The sequence below is a fragment of the Oreochromis aureus genome, linkage group 23 (genome assembly GCF_013358895.1).
Source record: "Oreochromis aureus strain Israel breed Guangdong linkage group 23, ZZ_aureus, whole genome shotgun sequence".
NCBI lineage: Eukaryota > Metazoa > Chordata > Actinopteri > Cichliformes > Cichlidae > Oreochromis > Oreochromis aureus.
The window spans coordinates 35,474,279-35,487,518 of NC_052963.1; positions in this window are offsets into that span (position 1 = coordinate 35,474,279).

Genomic DNA, 13,240 nt, shown 5'->3' on the forward strand with positions numbered 1-13,240 from the left:
AGTTTAAAAAGATAAGTTTTTAGCTGTGAGTCCACAGATCTCAGGCTCAAAGGAAGGGAGTTCCAGAGTCTGGGGGGCCACAGTTACAAACGCTCTATCGCCTTTTGTTTTCAGCCTCGTATTTTGGACGACCAGCAAGCCGTGATCACATGATCTCGGGAACCTGCTGGGGATGTACAGATGTAAAAGATCTCTGATATAGGTTGCTGCTTGTCCATGCAGAGCCCTGAATGTCAAAGTCAAAATCTTGAAGTGGATTCTGCAATTTTATGGGGAGCCAGTAAATGTTCAGCATTCTGAACAACTTGCAGATGATCCACAAAAGCTTTACTTAAACACGTGAACAAAGAATTACAATAATCCAAACGAGATGAGACAAATGCATGGATGACCATTTCTAGTTCTGAGGGTGTTACAATGGGACTCAGCAATATTTTTTAAATGATAAAAACAGGAGCGAACCAATAAATTAGCATGAGTGTCCAAAGTCATAGCTGGGTCCAAATTTACACCAAGGTTTCTGACAGAAGGTTTGGCAAATGTAGCAAGAGGGCCTAAGTTTTCCATAACCATAGGTACCAATTTTTTGGGAGTACTAACAAGGACTTCAGTTTTCTCCTCATTTAGCTGAAGAAAGTTATCAGCCATCCATCCCCTAATGGAATCTAAGCACCTATGCAAAATCAGTAGTTTGGAAACATCTTGGGGCTTAAAGGAGATATACAAGTGAATTCATCTGCATAGCAGTGATAAGAAATATCTTTAAAAGTGCTCAATAAGTGCTGAAGAGGGAGTATATACAGCAAAAACAAAAAAGGCCCCAAAACTAGGGATGGGTATCGTTTAGGTTTTATCCGATACCGTGCAGAAAACCGACTGTTGAAAGATAGGTGCCAGTGCTTAAACGGTGCTCAAACCCAAGCTTAAAGAATGGAGAACACAAACTTTGTCCAAAAACCTCTTCATGTTCAGCTGTTTTTTTTGTAAAAGATAACAATGTTAGCCTTTTCTGCAGCTATAGGGCATATATGGTCTCACTCTTGGCTGGAAGCAGTGCTTAAACAATGGAAAAACACAAACTTTGTCCAAAAACCTCTCATGTTTAACTGTTTTCCACTTTTCTTTGGTCATTTTAGCCTTTTTGGCCAGGGTGAAGGGAGTATCTGCCATCAAACAAGAAGACAGCCGCATGTAACTACAAGGGTGTTTGCTAGTTCACCTTACATGCATTAATGTAATAACGTGGTTAGCGTACTCAACGTTAATTACACACGAACAACATGAAGCTACTCACGCAGAGGAGAACGGCTGCTGCTGACATCATCATCCTCATCATTTCTGCTATGCTGACAGGGCTAGGGGCCAGGACTCTACTCTTTTGGGGGATGTTGCTAACTCCAGGTCCGATAACAGGCACCACACCCGCAGTAGATGTGCAGTGTGAGGTCTCGCAGTAAGCTATCAAACACGGCAAATTTCTCGGCTTTAAAAAAAGCTAACTATGCGTCGCCAGGTGTTTCATCACATTTGAGGTGTTACCTCCTTTGACAGTATCACAGTATCAGCTTAAAGCACTTGTTTGCAGGCTGCTGAGTTTGCACCTTTGCTGTGAAGTACAGCCAGACTTTGACCCTTCGCCTTGGACATTTTAATCTGTAGCTCTGCTCTGAAAGAACGCTGTCAGGACTACGTACCTGGCCCACGCCTACTATCCTCGGAAACGTAAAATGATTGGCTAGAATTGGCTCAGGAAAAAAAGCACCGAAATAAAGCACCGAAATGTGCGCTGCTTTTTCAGGTCTGGTTACTACCGTTTATGTCAGAACCGGTGCCATCATGGCACCGGACACCGGTACCCATCCCTACCCAAAACAGAGCTCTGTGGCACACCATATTCAAGAGAAGTAGAAGAGCACCTGTATTTAAAGTTAGCCACAGAAAAAGATTGTTCACACAGATAGGATTCCAGTCCAGTTCAAAGCAGACCCTGATATACCCACCCAATGTCTCAGCCTATCTAGCAAAATGTGATGGTCAACAGTATCAAAGGCAGAGGTCAGATCAAACTCAAAATGAGCTAATATTTTTCTTAAAATGGTCAATTTTCTCATTTTAAACATGTTTTCTATGTTCTACTGTGAATGAAATATGGATTTATGACATTTGCAGATCATTGCATTTCACACAACACACCAGATTGTCAGAACTGGGTTTGTAAATTGTACACCATGAGCTTCTTGTAGAGATCCCTTTATCTTCCGTGACCCACTATCCCGCACAAATGACAGCACGGCGATCCATCACATGCATTAGTTTGCGCGTGCAAGTGCGTGTGTTGAAGCTATGAATTTGTGTCAGTGTGTCAGGCCCACCCGGTCCCAGTGATTAGCTGTAGTACCGATGCGCTGTAACACAATGAGGGCTGGATTTAATTGAAAAGTGAGCCTCCTCCAAGCCATTATAGATCATTCATTGTGATACGTCTTATCTTAGGCCTTGTCTTACTGCAGTCCACCGACCGCAACTAGACTGAAAGTGAGACCGACAGAAGTGATACAGTGCACGCTCTGTCTCTGACCCCGTCACCATTTGTTCAGTGGCAGGTAGAATCTAATCAAGTGTGAGTCCTTGATTTAGCTCAGGCTTTAATACCTAAGATGGAAGACATAGTGTCAGCTGAACTAAAACATTAGCAAACAAAAAAGCAGAATATACAGCATTAAATTTAAAATATGTGCACAACATTTTATGCGATGGTTGTCGAGACAAAGTCAAAGACTTTCCATCTTTGTTCTGTGTTACTGTAGGAGCACCATTCTCCTCATCCCCTCTCCTGCTTTTTAAAACTGTTCTGATGTTAACAGCAAGCTGTGAGTCACCAGACATCTGCACACCTCACCGCAGACTAAAACGCTACGGTGCGTGTGCAGAGTGCGTCAGAGTCAGATAGTTTTCGACTCTGTTAATGGGCTTATTTTAAAAGACATGACTTTTTTTTCTATCTATGCTAATAAAGATAACTAAGAGCTCCTCTGTGTCGGCCTGAATGGAAGAGCATGAGGACATCTTTTTGCTGGAATCTTTTTTATTTATCTGCCTGTAAATACTGGCCCGAGGACAGAAACCTTGGTTCATATATCATTTGTCCTAAAGGGACTAAATAAGCAGCCTATGGGTTTGCAGACTGGAGTTCAGGCTGAGGTAATACTGCAGAAATGGCGTACATGTCAGACATAAGCTGCGACGTTCTCAGATAAACCTATTTCAGTTTTCTCTCATTGCATTTACATTTAAACAAACAATGAAAAAGGAAATCGCTGTCAGGACTCACAAGCACAGCTGAACGCACAGCATGGACGATGCAGTTCCTGCAGAGTACAAAAACAAGTCTCTATTATCCTGTGTCATTATCATCATATTCACTCCCATTCAGCCATTCTTCATGTCCTGTGCTCCACAACTAACAAGATGAAAAAGACTTGCACTGTGTGTTCAGGTATAGAAAGCGTACTCTCCACTTAAATACATAACAGGCTGCTTTTGCTCCACATAATGCATGACCTCATGCTGTAATGGTATCAGAGGTAATGCAAAAGCAAATGTTTTCCTGGCTCATTAGTTGTGATCATATACTGATAATAAATGTGGAGAACCAACACTGTGAAACTGTCTCCATCCAAATTATCCCAATAGAATAATTACAAGTATATTAGCCGCAAATGTGGAGTCGGAAAGCTCAGTTAAATGAGTTGTTGACAGCCACTGAGTAATTTGATTAGCTCAAGGTGTAATTTTACAATTTTCCCCTGATTGCTTTTGTTCACGCGCATCGAGCGAGAGCCTCTAATAATCAAACCATCACGTAACTTTGGCAGCTTTTGTTCGATTCCACTAAAAAGACACTTTGTCCTTTCACCACACACATCATGCTGCATGTGAACAGTCGGTCTCCACGACAAAGGATTAGCAGCTCTGTGCGCGAGTGCTTGGCCATGGGAGTATATTTTTTTCCTTGGACTTTTTGTTCAGTTATACAAGATCCTCTTTTTCTCTAATAACCAACAACAAACGAAGCATTTCGTCATCACTTTTATCAGCGATTATTGTTAAATGGCATCACAGGAACTGATATTAGGCTTCATTTAAGAAATCTTTTTCTTGGAAAATTGTAGTATGCTGACACCAATAAGGTCATGTGTATACCCACATAATACCCAGCGGCCATGTGCAAAAATAAAAACATGAAAGAATGATGAAAAGATGCTGCTTTTTCAATTTTAGTAAGTACGCTCTTGTGAAAAAGAAAGTACACCCTCTTTCAGTTCTGAGGCTTTGTGTATCAGCAGAGGTTGCAAAAGTACGGACATTCAACACTTAAATAGAAGAACAACTACTTGTGTTAAAAAGCACTCTGGTAAAAGCTGAAGTACTGATTCAACTCTTCACTCAAGTAAAAGTGAAAAAGTACAGGCTCTGAAATGTACTGAAGTGTGCTCTGCGAGTACATCTCAGGATAGACGTGAAAAGCAGCTCTTTGAAGGACGTTTCTACAAGCTTTGTTTTTCTTTGCAAAGCTAACTGAAACTCATGTCCTAATAACATCATAAAAAAATACTGCTGACACGCAAGAACGCAAACTTTATTTCAGCCTAAATTCAAATTCTTTTGAGATTCAGCTTTAACATCTGTTGTGTCGAGCACAAGTGAAGAAAAACAAAGGGAATTAAAAAGCCAAAGCTCTGTTTGCCGTTGCCTGTAGATGAATGACTTTGCCTCCACCCCCAAACAGAAAAATGAGTTTAATTAGGAGTTATAGCAGGTGTGGAAACTGTAACGTCAGGTGTAATGGTGCATCATGGGGTAAAGAATCACTTTGAAATAAGTCACGATCATTGTTGGTGTGAACTGGAAAAAACCCGAGAGCCCCATCTCTGACTCTACAGGCCTCAGTTGGCATGTTAGAGGTTCAATTAATGATAACACGATTAGAAAATGAATGAACGAGTGTGGCTTGTTTGGATTGCAAGAGTTCTGGAACAATGTCTTGACAGAGGATGATTAGTTTGCAGTCACAGGATTTGAAGACCTTGCAGTCGTTGCGTTTGACCATGAACTCCTCTGGATACCAAAGTGTTTTAGGGTCACATTTGAGGCCATCTGTGTGACAGCTAAAGCTTGAACTCAAAACTCTCCAAAAGAATGACTGAAAAAGAAAAAGAATCCTGCAAAGAGCCAATCAAAGTGCAGACCTCAAACCTGACTGAGAGCTGTGCATGAAAATCTCCCCGCAAACCTCAATGAACTGAAACCACGCTGTAAAGAAGAGCGGACCAAAATTCTTCCACAATGATGTGAGACACTGACAAAGCCACGCAGTCAGTGTTAGCTTAGTCTTTGTTAAATAAGTAATGAGATGGTGTAACATGTAAGTGTTGTGTATTTAAATCATTTCTGATTTAAATAATATTTATTTAACCTTGCCTTTCCTGCTCGTTAATGCCTGTATCTGATCTATTTTACCTTTTATACATATCTTTTATGGCTTTGTGCTTTTAACATGTTTTACTTGATATGCATTTTATGCTATTCCTGTGTATTAGTGACACTGACCTGTTAGCATACTTGGTACTTTGCTACGGTCCTATAATATTTAATAATTCTAATATTTATGTCTTATTTTCTGTCTTTTATGTGAAGCACTTTGGGATACCGTTGGTTTTTAAATGTGCTCTATAAATAAAGTTGTATTGTATTGTATTTTAGAACCTTCAGAGGGTTTTCAGGGTTCTCCCTGCCGAATGTTATGTGTGGGACAGTTTCCTGTATGTGTCACGACTAGCTGTGATTGTTTAACAAAGTGGTCAGTAAACGTCCTGAAACTGGCACTTGAGTTTTTGAAACAGATGATTTTTTTTATGTCCTGATGTAAAAATTTAGGATTGAAAGATTCATTTTACATGACTGTATATGCATAAAGTAAGTGTTAAAAAAGTTATTATAACTACAGGGGTCCAACAAACAATGGCCACGCATCATACTGATGCCTTCTGAAGTTTATTTCTCTCTCTCTCTTTTATTTTCTTCAGACATCGTGAAAACTGAAGAAAACACAAAGTATTCAACGTAGATATCTTTGACCTAACAAAGTCTCTCATGTCAGCGTCCATAAACAGTCTTGAGCTAGCAGAACAGGAAAAATGCAATGTAATGGATATTACTGAAAATTGCCAATGTAAAACATGTTTACAAACATTACATACACAGTATACCTGAAAACGATTACCGTGCGCCTCTTCGACCACATGTAGAATAACATCAATGTTTTGGCTGTAGCCCCATCCATAGCTCTGTATCCACGCTAGCCATGGTTGTGCTCTCATTACAAACTCTACCTCAAACTTTGCATAATTTTTTAACCCTTTCCTACAAATAAATGAACTAAATTAAACATGAATCTATCACAGAAACATATAAAACAAACACCTTTACTTAACTATCTCAGGGACAGTTACAGTTATTATGACTTACAATATTTTAGATCCAAGCTAAAAAAAAAAAACCCATTTGTGATGGGCTATAATCCATTTTGTGAGCTTTTCATGTTGTACAACTGATCACGAGTTGCAATCACAAGATGTGAGAAACAGACAATGTCTGTGAAACAACGCAGAAAACAGTAACGTCTTTGTTGTCATGTTCGTGTCCTCGTTTCTGAGTCCGACGTGCCTCATTCATTACAAATTTGATTTTTTTCCACTAACACTCATCCCACATTTTTTAGGAGCACGTAAACCTTACATGTTTGTTTTTTGTTTTACTTTTGTTGTTGTTGTTTTTAGAAAGTGTTGAATTATTAAATTAAGAATCCCTGATCTGGGTCAGTTTAACCATCCTAGGACAAGATTCGATCAATTATTTAAACTTCAGGCACAATTTGCATCAGGTCGCACTAATTAGGGATTGTTTACCGATACTTTGTTATATAATGAGAAATCCTAGCCATTAGAGAAGTAAGTAAAGCCTACATAGCATCGTGGTGGACCAGCTAAAAAGAGACTGCTGCTGCTTGTAGCTCGGCACATGTAATTCAGTTACAGCAGGCATAAGTTTGTTCAGTCTGAAGGCAGTGAGCGTTTTAGAATCTGTGATTAACTTTGTGTGTTCAACATATAACCTTGAGCCTTTTTTCGGTAGACAGACGATAAAATTTTGCACCTTATTTTTCTTTTCAAAGCTGTTATGAGAAGAACAATTGGGGTCTACATCCCAGCGTATTTACATTATGACAGATGAATGGTTTCATTGCTCTATTCTCAAATGTATTAAAAGAAGCATTACATTCCTGATGACAGCAAACTGAATGTTGCGAATCATCTTTAGAACAAACTACATACAGCTGTCACTGCTCCTGCATTCAGTGCTTTGTTTGGTTACAATGCGATGCCCTTGTGTAAACACGAAGCTGCACAGCATGTACAGGGTGCACAGGGTGTGGGGTGCAGGCTGAGAGACGGAGCATTTCTTTCTAGGTCGTCCTTCTTCTCTGTCGCTCTCTCACGCTTTCATTTTCACTTCCTTCTTTGTTTTTTTGCCTTTCCCCTACAGTTTATTTTAGAGTCTTATCACTCACCATTTTATTAATTGATACATAACACATCTATCTATATAAAACAAATGCCTTCTTTTTGGTTTGCATTAAAAGACCCGTCAATCCACAAGTAAACAGTAACCGACCTTTTCGCTCTAAGAAGTCGAACACGCGGACTTTCAGTCACCTTTTATGTGGATTGCTGATTAACTATTTGCCAATCTGACAAGACTGATTTAAACAACAGACCAGATCACAGCCCATATATACATTTATATGTCAGATACATAAACATGTTAGCTGTCAATGCAGCCTTTTTGGTGATTGTGTTGCTCTACATGTTGTATCTGTGCGTGCATGCTATTAATCAATAACAAGCGCATTGTGTTATTTAGGTTAAAGTACTACTTGATTGTATTCAGAGAAAATACACTTTTTTAAAACTGCATTTCAACCTTTTCTCTGTGCATTTCTAGTTGTAAGTATGCGCGGTGTGTTTTGGTGTCCTCAGAAACCCAAATGTTCCTGACAATAGGTGCATTTATTTTAAAGTTAGACACACTATAGGTTGTGTTCGTCAGTTTTCTTGATACTTTCAGTTTATACTTTCTTCTGTTTCTCGTCTAATTTCTGCTCTTATGTCCTTTATAGTCTCGGTGAGAGCAAAAAGCACCGTGCGTCATGATTCGCCGCCTTTTGCTCTTCCAGACACACCGAAACACTTTTTCCAGTTGCTGAAAACATCAGCTGTCAAATCAACCTGTGCTGAATGTGGAAAAGAGCCAAAGTCAGAACATTTTCCCGAAGTTGCCCGAGGGCACAAAAACACCAGCCAGGACCTCCACCGAGCTCTCTCCGCCGCAGCACTTGCATAATACTGATTAATCTGGCTCAGTGAGAATATTAATGTCTGCGATCCCAACACACACGAATGGAATTATAATGCTTTCATTATAGTCATTTAGCTCTATGAGCTCTAATTTACATCTGCTGTAGAGAGCAGCTGCGCCAAAGAGCTGGCTGGATGTCTGTTATGCAAGGAGCCTTCGCACATCTTATCACCAGGGGTCGTCGTTTCACTGCAGTGGGCTGTTATTCAAAACATTCCTCACCACATGACTCTAATAAAAACCAAAGAGGGGAAAGGGAGGACGCATACACATAAACAAAGACATTTCTCTCCTGCTGAGACGAAAACACAGTTTTAAACTGGTCGGCTTAACCAAACAAAATAATCTAATATTACTACGAAGCCTGCAGAGGAAACATGTTTGTGTAATCTAAAGACGGACAGCGATGAATGCACACACACACACACACACACACACACACACACACACACACACACACAAATCAAGTAAATACTGGGAAAAACAGGTTGTTGTAGTTTGCACACCAGATTTTGATTAGCTGGACCAAAAAAGTGCATTTTTGAAATTGGAAAGATGATTTTTTTTTTTAAGCACAACAACACAAAGATTTCTAATAAAGACAGATGAAAGGAATGAGGAAAATTGCTTGACTGCAGTTGAACTGAGAGCAGCTCTAAGTGCTCCGCAGCACAGATAGGTGAAATGAGGGGCTGATGGCTGGAAGTGATGGAGTTAGAAGAAGTAGGCCAAAGAGCTGGAGCAGGAAAGAGCAGAATCTGAAGGAAAAAAAATCAGGACCAATATTTTGTCGCACAGCATAATTACTAAGGGAGTGTGTGGATTTTGACAGGGTGGCGTTATCTGAAATTGAATATGGCAAGTTGTGCAAATTAGTTTCCGCTTGTGCCAAAATTATGTCCGCATGCATGCTGTGTCTTGGCTGAACATGTGACAAAACATTTATCTGCATCTTTCCGGCTGATTTGTACTCCAGTGTGATAAAACTCCTCTGACAGTCTGACTGTGCGTGTCACTGCACCTCTACTTGTCTTGTCCTGTTGCACTTCCTCTTGACGATCGTTGATCTGATACATTGTTTTCTGTGATGTGTATGCTGCAAGCCGTTATCAATACTTCATTAAAACATGTCAGCTGATCTCTAAAGTTCTGTTAAAACAATTTCTGTTGTTACGAAAGCCATTACGACTGGCTTTCGTAACAACACAGTCAACAACAGGAAGTGCAGCATGACAACAAAAGTTACACTTACACACAAAAGTAATCTGACACACGAGGCAGTAAAGATCAGCTGAAGGATACAGATGTATATTAAAGCAGCTCATGTGCACCAGAACTTCATACATGTGTATCTGTCACTAGGTCTGTTTGCATAAAGGTGACAAAGGTAGTGTGGAGACAGAGGATCACACAGAGAGGTGGGGAGGAGAGTGCGTGCATGTGTCAGCAGCTCATCGCAGCGACAGTTTTGACCTTTTGTTGAAAGGCCAGTGTGACAGAGCTCTGGTCTGAGGAGTTTGGCGTGTGCGTGCGGCTCATACCTGCTCGTGGATTCGTGTATACGTGGGTCATGCTTTGGTAAGTAGGTCGTAAAAACACAGCGTATCATGCTGATTCATCAAGGATAAGTAAATCCTCGACAGCATGGTGGCCCATACACAGCCCACCATCTTATCACCTGATAGAGCAGAAATTTGGGACACAACCCGGAGGGCCGAGTGACAACCGCTGACTCACTGCTTGGGATGTCTGCTTTTTTATTCCTTCCAGTTTCATGGCTTGTTTGAAGTGTTTTTAGGGTAATTAACCTACTCATGTTTATCATTCAGAGGACCAATGTGTAGGAACTACAACTGAACACCTTTTTCCAGGCATAAAGGAGAACTGGCACCATCATTTCTTTACAGTTTGTGTTTGCCTACCTTCAGCTCCTATCCAAAGTTTCATACACAACTGAAGACTTTATGTGAAAGATACACATGTTACCCACTGTTTCATGCAGTACGAATGAAGCCCCTAGTTGAGAGTCCTGATCAAAATAACACAAATGAGCTCTGACTGACCAGCGACACCGTGCACACCCATAACAGCGTGAATTGTGTCTCACACATGCATGCTGTCTTGAAACTACAAACAAATGATGGAGAACATAAACTTGATTGGAATCTTAACTTCTATGTTTGAAGACCTGTAGAGCCTGTATTTATACTGCTGGTGGTATCCGAGTTGGAGAATCTCTTTTAAAAGATCACAGAAACACAGACCTCACTGCACCCACAGATGATCCCCTGTGAGCAAGCACTAGGTGATGGTGATTGATTTAGACAGAAGATGAATGTGCACCTCCTATAAGGTCTACAGGGGGCTCTGTGAAAGAGCATCCAGGCCCTATTTCAACATGTTCACTGACAAGAATGCAACCGTTTGTTCCTGATGATAGCTCCACCCAAACAACAGTTGTATACAGCGTCCTTTAACATAAAATAGCTGCAGTAAAACTGACTTGATTTGAGCGTTTTTATGTTGAAAATGTTGCTTTATATATGCTTTATCAAACTGTGTAGAATAGAAGCAGATGAGGCATGAAAAATATGGATTGAAGCAAACAGAATGAATATAAATTATGAAGGGAAAAGAAATGGTCTCTGAAGAAGTTAAATATGTCATGATCCTGGGTGTTTGACTTTTGCTGTTCTTTGTCCTTAATTAAGAGCTTTCTTTTCCCCCCTTGTATTCCTGTAATTATGTTTTGGGTAATATGAGGAGTTTCTAGTCCTCGAGTTTCAGTCAATGTCTATTTTTCTACTAGCATTCAATTTGGCGTGTGTTTGGTTTTTTGACTTTGTGTCATTAGTTTGATTCTGTTCACCTGTGTTTTGTTTTCCTCCGCTGTTTCCTCTCTCCCGACTTAACTCGTGTGTATTTAAGCCTTCAGTGTTCCTTAGTCTTTGTCATGTCCTTCCTCAAACTCAGTGTGCTCTTGCTTTGTGGCTGAGGTTTTGTATTTCTGGCTCCAGCCCTGCCTGCTTTCTGTTTTTTAAACGAGACGTCAGTGTTAAACCTGCTTTTCTGAGTTCTGTCTCCAGAGTCCTGTAGTTGTGTCTTCCTCTGTCTGTCACACCACCATTCTGTGACTTGGTTAGGCAACTATTTAATACTAAAACAAAAGCAATTACATTTTAGATATAAGCTTTTTCAAATATGTTCCTACTTGTTTCTACTACTATGTCGATTCTTCCTGGGCCTGTCAGCTGGTATTTTCTTCATTTAACTGGTGAGTCTTACCCAGATCTAAATGATGGAACTTCTTAATTATATCTATGATAGTGTTTGTTTAAAGCAAACATCCTAATTCAACTACTGTGGTTATCCATATCAGGCAAAAATGGCTCAACTAACTACAAAAATTAACAGTCCATCAATACTTCAAAGCATTAACGACAGTCAGCCCCTGAAAGCCAATCGTCTGCTTTCTAACAGCCCAACCAGGAAACCTCAACCACCACAATAAATTTAACAAACGTTGCACATGTGTTAACTGCTCTAACAGTTGAAGTGTGATCCTGCTCTGCGGAGTAGAACTCCCACTTCTGTGAGAGCTGAATTAAAGTCTCTGAAAGCTGATCCGACATAAGAAGAGAACGTGGTCGTGTGCGTGTCTGTATGTGACCCACACACTTCACACAGACCTGTGTGAACACTCACACAATATGTGTTTTCATGTACTTACATGCACATGTGTGAGTCTTTGCATGCACAAATGTGTTTTGGTGGGTGTTACCATACCTACAGCACAGATGATCCATTACAGACGAGCCACGAGGTCGGGGGCCCTGCAAGGCTGTTGTCATGGAAGCAAGTGTAAGACACAGTAGATCTCCTTTCAGTATCATCTTCAGATCGTTGGGACGTCGGGCTGGTTCCCTCTGAGTGTCTCACTCTTGTGCAGTGTCTCACCTTTTCTCTCCTGTTCAGGTTCTTTCTTTGTTAGTTTATATTTTATATGGATATAAAAGATTCAGAAGAACTTTTTCTTAAACACACATTTTATAGACTTAGTCTTTGTTCTTACTCGCAGCATACTTTTGTAATGTTACAACCAAAAACTGCAATTCCTTTAATAACCACTTGAGGCTGTCTCCAAGTTATATGTACCAAACGTTTATAAAAAGGTTATTTCATTTTATCAAAAGTTTATACATGGTTAATATTTATATAAGTGGAGTTTAAAGCAATACACAGTTAAATGTATGGTCACTCACACTGACAGGTGAGCAGAGCCATCATAAAAGACACTTATTAGACACTTTTACGCAGAAAAGGAGCTAGCATCAGCAAATAATAATAATAATATCAATAATAAAAATAATATCACCCTTTTTGCCTTGTTAATTTATTCAAACTTTTTTTTAAGCCAAATTTTAGATTTATCAAGGTCTGGCTGTGTGGCAGGCAGGATAGGACCCAAATGTTCCTCACTGTACACACACTATCAATCAATAGCGATAGAGAAAGAGACCCTATGAGTGTCCTGTGAAACAGACATTCTGATAGATTGTGTTCACTCATCTTTGTTCATTTGTCTTGTGATGAAAAACTGACTGGTAGAGAGTCCGTCAACAGCCAAGTGTCAGAAAAGCAGAGTTTAAACCAAGTTTTTAAAGCAACAGAGGTCTGATTATATCGAAATACTGCAGAATATATTCCTGCCCTTTTATTATATGAATGATATGGCAGACTGGGCACACTGAGGTATGCAGAG